At 40.0% G+C, this 7,500-nt stretch overlaps 2 long non-coding RNA genes across 2 annotated transcripts in view; one reads left to right on the top strand and one right to left on the bottom strand.

The window, feature by feature from the left end:
- The window catches only part of LOC118762290, a 13,943-nt gene that overhangs the window by 975 nt on the left and 5,468 nt on the right, over window positions 1-7,500 (top strand). The window contains exon 2 of the long non-coding RNA XR_004998043.1: window positions 3,787-3,792. This is a non-coding gene — a long non-coding RNA (uncharacterized LOC118762290). The remainder of the gene's footprint in view (window positions 1-3,786; window positions 3,793-7,500) is intronic.
- LOC118762291 overlaps window positions 1-7,500 on the bottom strand; it is a 15,433-nt gene that overhangs the window by 2,541 nt on the left and 5,392 nt on the right. The window contains exon 2 of the long non-coding RNA XR_004998044.1: window positions 7,067-7,069. This is a non-coding gene — a long non-coding RNA (uncharacterized LOC118762291). The remainder of the gene's footprint in view (window positions 1-7,066; window positions 7,070-7,500) is intronic.

Below are 7,500 nucleotides of genomic sequence, written 5' to 3'. Positions count from 1 at the left end.
CAACAATAAATCATATTGTTTCTGACAGCCCAATCCTGGCTAAGAAGGAATATATTCACAGACACGACGGAGTTGGGACCTACATACACTGGAAGATATGCCAACACTATGGAATAACAACAGAAAAAAGATGGTATAGGCACACGCCAGAAAAGGTCACAGAAAATAAGAAAGCAACCGTACTCTGGGGTATGTCGATACACAGATAGAAAAATTAAGGCCAATAGGCCAGATATAGTTGTCAAAGATAACTAAAAAAATGCTTTCTAATTGATGTATCAATACCAACTGATGACAATGTTTCTCTAAAAGAAATGGATAAACTTTCAAAATACAAAGACCTGGAAATAGAGGTAACTCGAATGTGGCATCTAAAAACAGAAACAATTCCTATCATAGTAGGCGCATTAAGTATGATGAAAAAATATTCAGACAAACACATACCAAAAACACCAGGACTGACAAATATATTTAACATGTAGAAAATAACACCACTAGGCACTGCACACATCCTACGTAAAACTCTTTCAATACAGTAACCATAAGAGCATACAGCAAACCACAGCACATACCCAAGGCATGCAGAGCTGCGCTCGGTAGTGCAAGCACGCTATAAAAATAAGACTACTGAATAAAAATAATAATAATAATAATAATAATAATAATAATAATAATAATAATAATAATAATAATAATAATTATTATTATTATTATTATTATTATTATTATTATTATTATTATTATTATTATAGTGCTTTCACTGCACTACCAAGCGTAGCAATGTGTGTCTTGGGTATGTGCTGTGGTTTGTTGTGGTGCTCTTATTTTCACTGTATTGAAAGTATTTTACGTAGGATGTGTTCGGTGCCAGGTAGCGAAAGTGTTATATTGGAAACTGTACGAAAAGTGTGGGCTAGAGAGAGGCAAGATGCGGTATGAGCACAAACCGCAGAATGTGGCAGAGTCGGAGACTAGCAAAATTTTCTGGAATTTCCCAATCCAAACAGATCAGATGCTAGAGTATAACTGATCGGACATAGTGGTGGTGGTCAAGGTGCACCATGTATGCTATATAGTTGATGTTTCATGCCCCTTTGACCAACAAGTATTCAAGAAGGAAGGCGAAAAGACAGATAGATACAGCCTTCTTAAGTACGAAATAGCCCGGCAATGGAAAATGAAGAAGGTGAAGATAGTGCCAATTCTTGTTGGGTCCTTGGGAACAGTATAAGAAGGCATCAAGAAGAAAATAAGGGAAATAGGAGTAGAATGCCCAGTAGAACTGTTACAAAAGTTTTGGCATGGCCAGAATAATCAGAAAAGTATTAGACAGGTGAAAAGAACGGACAGTATGGTACTGTCGGCTGCAGGTAGTAAGCCTGCTACGCATGCAAGACTCCAGGAGTTCCAACAAAATCTGTAATAAAGAGAAATATTATTAACTTTATTTTATTAGCCGCACGTGCTCGAGGAAATAACCAACAACATTTTCATTTAGTGGTAACAAAGAAAAAGTGAAGTGTGAAAGACAAGTTTATAAAGATGACAACGTTATAGAGCATTTGACTGAATGTATTAATGGTACTAATCCCGCACGTTTTCGTGGCTTTCAAAGACCATTTGCACAATTGTTTGACACCCCAACCACATTTCTCCTCTCTCCAGCTCAGATGACATCACCCAACATTCAAAATTGAAGACTAAGCTCAAGTCTATATCGTTTTGTCATTGTTATATTACTTAATTCTGGTTGTAGTGAGACACAAATCTAGAGCAGAGATAGTTCTAGCAAATCTTGTGTTTTGTTTTAGTTGAGTCTTCAGCTTTGAAAGAACAGAAGATGGTGCCGTGTCTTTTGCGTTTTTGAGTAAAATTTCCCCACCGAGATACCCTAAAATGCTTCCTTTACGTCTGGTCACAAGGCCAGATACAGTGCTTTCTTCTTCTTCTTCTTCTTCTTCTTCTTCTTCTTCTTCTTCTTCTTCTTCTTCTTCTTCTTCTTTTCTTCTTCTTCTTCTTCTTCTTCTTCTTCTTCTTCGTCTTCTTCTTTCTTCTTCTTCTTCGTCTTCTTCTTCTTCTTCTTCTTCTTCTTCTTCTTCTTCCTCTCTCCACTTCTTCTTCTACTTCCTCTTCCTCCTCCTCTTCTTCTTCATATTCTTATCCTTATTCTTCTTGTTCTTCATCTCCTTCTTCATATTCTTCTCTCCTCCTAACCTCCTCTTCTTCCTTCTCGTCCTCGTCCCTTACTCCTACTCACCATCATCTGATTTTTACTCTTCGTCTTTTGTTTGGACTTCTTCCTCTTTATATTTAATGATATCATCATCGTGGTCGCTACCACCACCACCACCACCACCACTACCACCACAATCATCATTGCTATCCTCGTCGTCACCATCGTCGTCATTATTATCATTCTCATCATCAAAAGTATAATGTCAAATAATAAAAAAAACTTGACCCAATTATTATTCCATATTTCCAACGTAGTTTCTTGTATAAAATGTCAATCTGCAATTTCACAATAATTTTGAATTCTATATCTTCAAAAAATACCTAGAAATGTCAATAAAGAAAATTCTGAAGGGTACAAATATTGCTGTATTCAATGTTATTGCGTACACAATAAAACACTGCATACAAATTCAGTTCTCATCCTGAAATATAATATTAAACTTTAGAATTCTTAATCAACATGTTTTAGGTGAATCTATTGATTGGAAAAGATTTCATTGTTCTTATGCTTAATTGAAACGGAAATGAATTATCATTAAAATCCTTACTGAAAGGAAGACAATTCTGCTATATTTGCAGGAAAAATCACTATAAACTTGTAGCAATAAGAAATGGACAATGGAAAATAATTGAAAAATCTGTCAATGAGCTTGCCTCTGTGAACATGCTTTATTTTATATGTAAGACAGCTTGCAATGAACTGTGATATTTGCACGTGTAAGAAAACATATTTCATTCTTTTTTTTACCTTTTTCTTTTGACATTTAAGATTTTGCTATTAATGTTCTTGAAATCGCATCCGGAAAATACCTCAGCAAACAGCTATATATGTATATTATAAATATTACCTTCTTGTCTATACAATACTACACACATACACACACACACGTGTCTGTGTGTGTGTAATATCTCTATAGGCGCAGGAGTTGCTGCGTGGTAAGTAGATCGCTTACTTCCCACTGCGCATGAGTTATTTGTTGTCAGTGTGCGCATGCTTTGATGTGTTGTGCGTATCACTCACGGAGATAGCCGGGTAGCCGGTGAAAAAGTTGCCCAGCTGTAAGGTAAAGCTTTTGTTTTTTTGGGTCCAGTGGGGGTTTGTTGTTTGTGGTAAAATTTTTACAAGCAAGGAGTCCTCACTGGATTCTGGACTCTGGCCTGCCTGCAGTTGGGATAAGACTGTTCACATTAAGTGAATATTTTTCTCATTGTAAGAAGTGTTGTTTGGTGGGCGTGTCTAGCCCCCAAAATTTGTGAAAATTTTATAAAATTCGTTTGAAGGATTTTCCTGTGTTCCTGCTTCTGGACCCTGAGTACATCATTGGAGTACCAAGTTGTGGAAAACCTGTCGGCCAGGATTACCAGAGGCCAGAAGAGTATTTGCCGTGATTTGAATTGTCTTCCTTCGCTCTTTTTCTCTGCTCAGTCTTTCTGTTCTTTGTGTTTTGTGTTTTTGACTCTGTTTAGACTTTTTGGTTGAGCATTTTTTGGACTGTCCTTTCTTTTCTGCAAGCATGGAAAAAAAAGCTAAACACTGCGTCGGAGTGGGAGATTGTAGTTTCCAAGCAGTGGGTAAAAGAGTTCAACGAGAGAACGGTGGTGTTGAGGACGTATTCCAAGTCTCTCGACACCATCACTGTGTTCTCTCAAATTGAAATTGAGAAAGAGTTAGCAGAATATCTGCTAGCTATTAAGTTTATTGCAAGGGTGTCAAATATGCAACGGTGTGCTTGCTATTTGACACCCCTGAGGAGGCTCCCAATTTTGCGAGTCAGCCCTTAGAAGGGAAAAAAATTCTGTTTCTTCCCCCATATGGTAGGAAGAATTTAACAAGATCTTGGGTATGTGGGCTGCTACCCGGCATAGAACCCGAGTGGATAGAAGACACCATCCGCCGGAGTCTAGGTGGCAGCGGAGCCAAGCTCCTTATGTTAAAATTCTGACTGCGGCTGATTGGGTGAGGTCGAAAACAGTTTTGACTCTGTGGACCAATCAGCCAATGATCTGGTTTTTCCAGATTTTTTGAGGACGGCCTGTTCTAAATATCCGGGGATTCTTGAGGGACGACCCCCCCCAAGTGTCACCTATGCCTGGAAACAGGCCACATTAAAAAGAACTGTCTCCAGGACCAAGGTAAGGTCCTGGAGCTGTTAATAAAAGTGACGCACCCCACTCCCCCATTGGAAGGAGAGATGGATGGAGTTAAGGAGGTGGAGACCTCATCGAAAAAAGGAAAGAAAAGAAAGAAGATGGCAACAATGGTTGCCCACCGAACGGCCCTAACACTGCAGGAGGGGAAGAAGATCCTCCGGATAAAGCGAAGGTACCACATCCTCCCGTAGCAAAGGAGAGAAAAAGAAAAAAGAAAAAAAACGGGACATTGTCGGCGGTTGATTGTTCACTGCCGGCATGCCCTGAAACTTTGTCGGTGGTAAGTGTGCCACTGACAGAGGAAACTGTGGCCCCTCCCAGAGCGATGAGAGATGATTTTGTTATCTTCTCCTATAAAGGAGGGGCAATACAGAGTTTCTTAAGGAGGCTAGAGGGCCGGAGGGAAAAGCCCATTCCCTGGACTGAAGACCCGGATTGGCCTCCACAGGTGACTACTTGGAAGTCGATATATTCAGGGTGATGGACTCCTTCCCGAAGGACCAGTTTAAGTTCGCCTTCTAGGGCGTCGTCAGAGCTAGGATGCTTGCTCTGAAGAACAAAGGAGTTGGAACCGCCCGAGAGGCCCGAGTGGTGGAGGTGCAACGGGGCAACAAAGCCACGATTAGGTCTCTGAAAGATGAACAAGGGCGTTAATTACTTTAACCCGAAGGGATGTGTGAGGACTTTCAACAACACTTTGCCCGGCAATGTTCTCAGGGAGAATCTGTGCGTCGACGAGGAACACTGTTCAGGACAACTTTCGGGCTGGAACCTATGGAAATTCACTAGAAATCCCTGGCCTGGCAGTGCTATCGGGAAGCATTTCCCGTTTGGGATAAGCTCTACAAGCACGGTTCGAGATATTTGCCTGAGATGCGTGTCAGAGCGACGAAACTGTTCTGCATGCATAAGTGGACCTGTGGGCTTATGCCGAACGGCTGCTGTCACGTGTGAGGCGAATTCGGTTGTCGACCGACTCTATCGTAAAAATTGCTCTGCCACCATCCCTTAACCGAGAAGGCAAGGCAATTTTCGTCGTACTAGTGGCTATGGTGAAAGAATGTGCGTGGTGGACTCGAGCGAAAGGTTTAGAGACAAACACTTTCCTCTCTGGCCATTCGTTCATCAAATTTTTCAAGTATCACTTGAAAAGGAAGGTGAAAATAGAAAGGTAAGTTTTGTCTCATGAAAGATTCAATAAAAGGTGGGTGAATGTAGCAAAGGTGGTATGCGCGAATGACGAAACCACTTTGAGTATTTTTTTTTTTTTTTGTACTTGTTTCAGTCATTTGACTGCGGCCATGCTGGAGCACCGCCTTTTAGAGTGGTGAAAGAGTACAGCAGGGATCACCACCATCCCCTGCCGGAGCCTCGTGGAGCTATTTAGGTGTTTTCGCTCAATAAACACATACAACACCCGGTCTGGGAATCGAAACCGCGATCCTACGACCGCAAGTCCGCTGCCCTAACCACTGGGCCATTGCGCCTCCAGTATGATCTTGTAAATCCAAAAAAGAGGGAGAGAGTACTTTGCTCTCATGTGTTTTTTTTCCTCTCGGCCTGAGGTTACCGAGGTCTTTTTTCGAAGGCTTTCCTTTCCACGGATAAACCTAATCTGTTTTTTACATTTTTACTTTGTTCTGTGATACATGATACCTTTTGATCGGATTGTTTTCTTTTTCTTTCGAAAAGACAAACTCTACATTGTATTTTGTCCTCTCTGTGTTCGGCCCTGTGTGGCTAATAAAGATATCTATCTATCTATCTATCTATCTATCTATCTATCTATCTATCTATCTATCTATCTATCTATCTATCTATCTATCTGTCTGTCTGTCTGTCTGTCTGTCTGTCTGTCTGTCTGTCCGTCCTTCTATCTGTCTGTCTGTCTATCTGTACACATGTACATACGTACTCACGAACATCAGTTATGTCGCTCCACGTTTCACATACAACCAAAGTCTATAACAAAAACACCATATAATTCGATTGCAACTGCGCTACAGTACAGTACTACAGAGGAAGATCGTTACCCATAAGATCCATAGAAATTTACTGAGCCGTTACTGCTGGATGGCTTCTACCAAACACGAAATTGTTATGTAACATTGCCACCCAAAACCAATCGATACCGTCAGAGATGAAGCACTACACCACCTGATATACTGCAACCAGTTTTGTTGATACTTACTTAGAGAATCTCTAACAATTTGTAGCAGATTTTTTGTGCAATCAAAAAGGGTTCTCGTGCAGTTTCCGGAACAGAAATTCATATACTTTCTCCATCAGTTACTTCCATTTTCTCAATAAACACAGTCGACACAATTCCTCTTAAACTTTCTCCGTTACTCTCCTTGCCGAGTTTAAAAACGACTTATAATTGATTTCCACCAATCCAGTCACATGCCTTGACATGTTTGCGTTTATCAATCTTCCTCTCCAGATAATCGTTCTTCTGAAATTACCTGTCCGTCATGTTTAAAACCTCATATGACTTATGAATGTTTAAACGACACAACATCCGCCTATGAAGGGCAAAGACTCAAGCCTCCTAAACAACACACACACACACATACATGCACACGTATTTACATACAAGAACACAAACAAGTGAACAAGCTAAATGTACTCTTATCCACATATAGACACACAGACACAAACTCACACACATACATGATACATGCTATGAGAGGCCTAATTTAGGACCTTTGTGTGTTTCGGCACTGGGAAAGAGATACACGTATGAACATTAAAATACGAAGTAATAGAATAGAAGTGGGGGCATACATATACATACACATAAGAATATATACACATATATACACATATATACACTCATGGGGATGCAGACATACACACACGCACATACACACACTCACCTTCAAACAGAAACACAGACACAAACATACTCACACACATACACTCACATATGCACACGCACACAGACCCAAATAACATGTATTTATATACACATACATATTTGTGTGTATACGTGCGTACATATATATATATATATATATATATATATATATATATATATATTGGAAGGTTTGGAGATGATGTACAGGTATTATATATTAGAAAAAATGAGGTAATCAGATCGGATGGTTCATA

This window comes from Octopus sinensis, linkage group LG2 (assembly GCF_006345805.1).
Source record: "Octopus sinensis linkage group LG2, ASM634580v1, whole genome shotgun sequence".
Classification (NCBI taxonomy): Eukaryota; Metazoa; Mollusca; class Cephalopoda; order Octopoda; family Octopodidae; genus Octopus; species Octopus sinensis.
The sequence above is the reverse complement of the archived record's forward strand: the minus strand, read 5'-3'. Positions and strand labels throughout refer to the sequence as shown.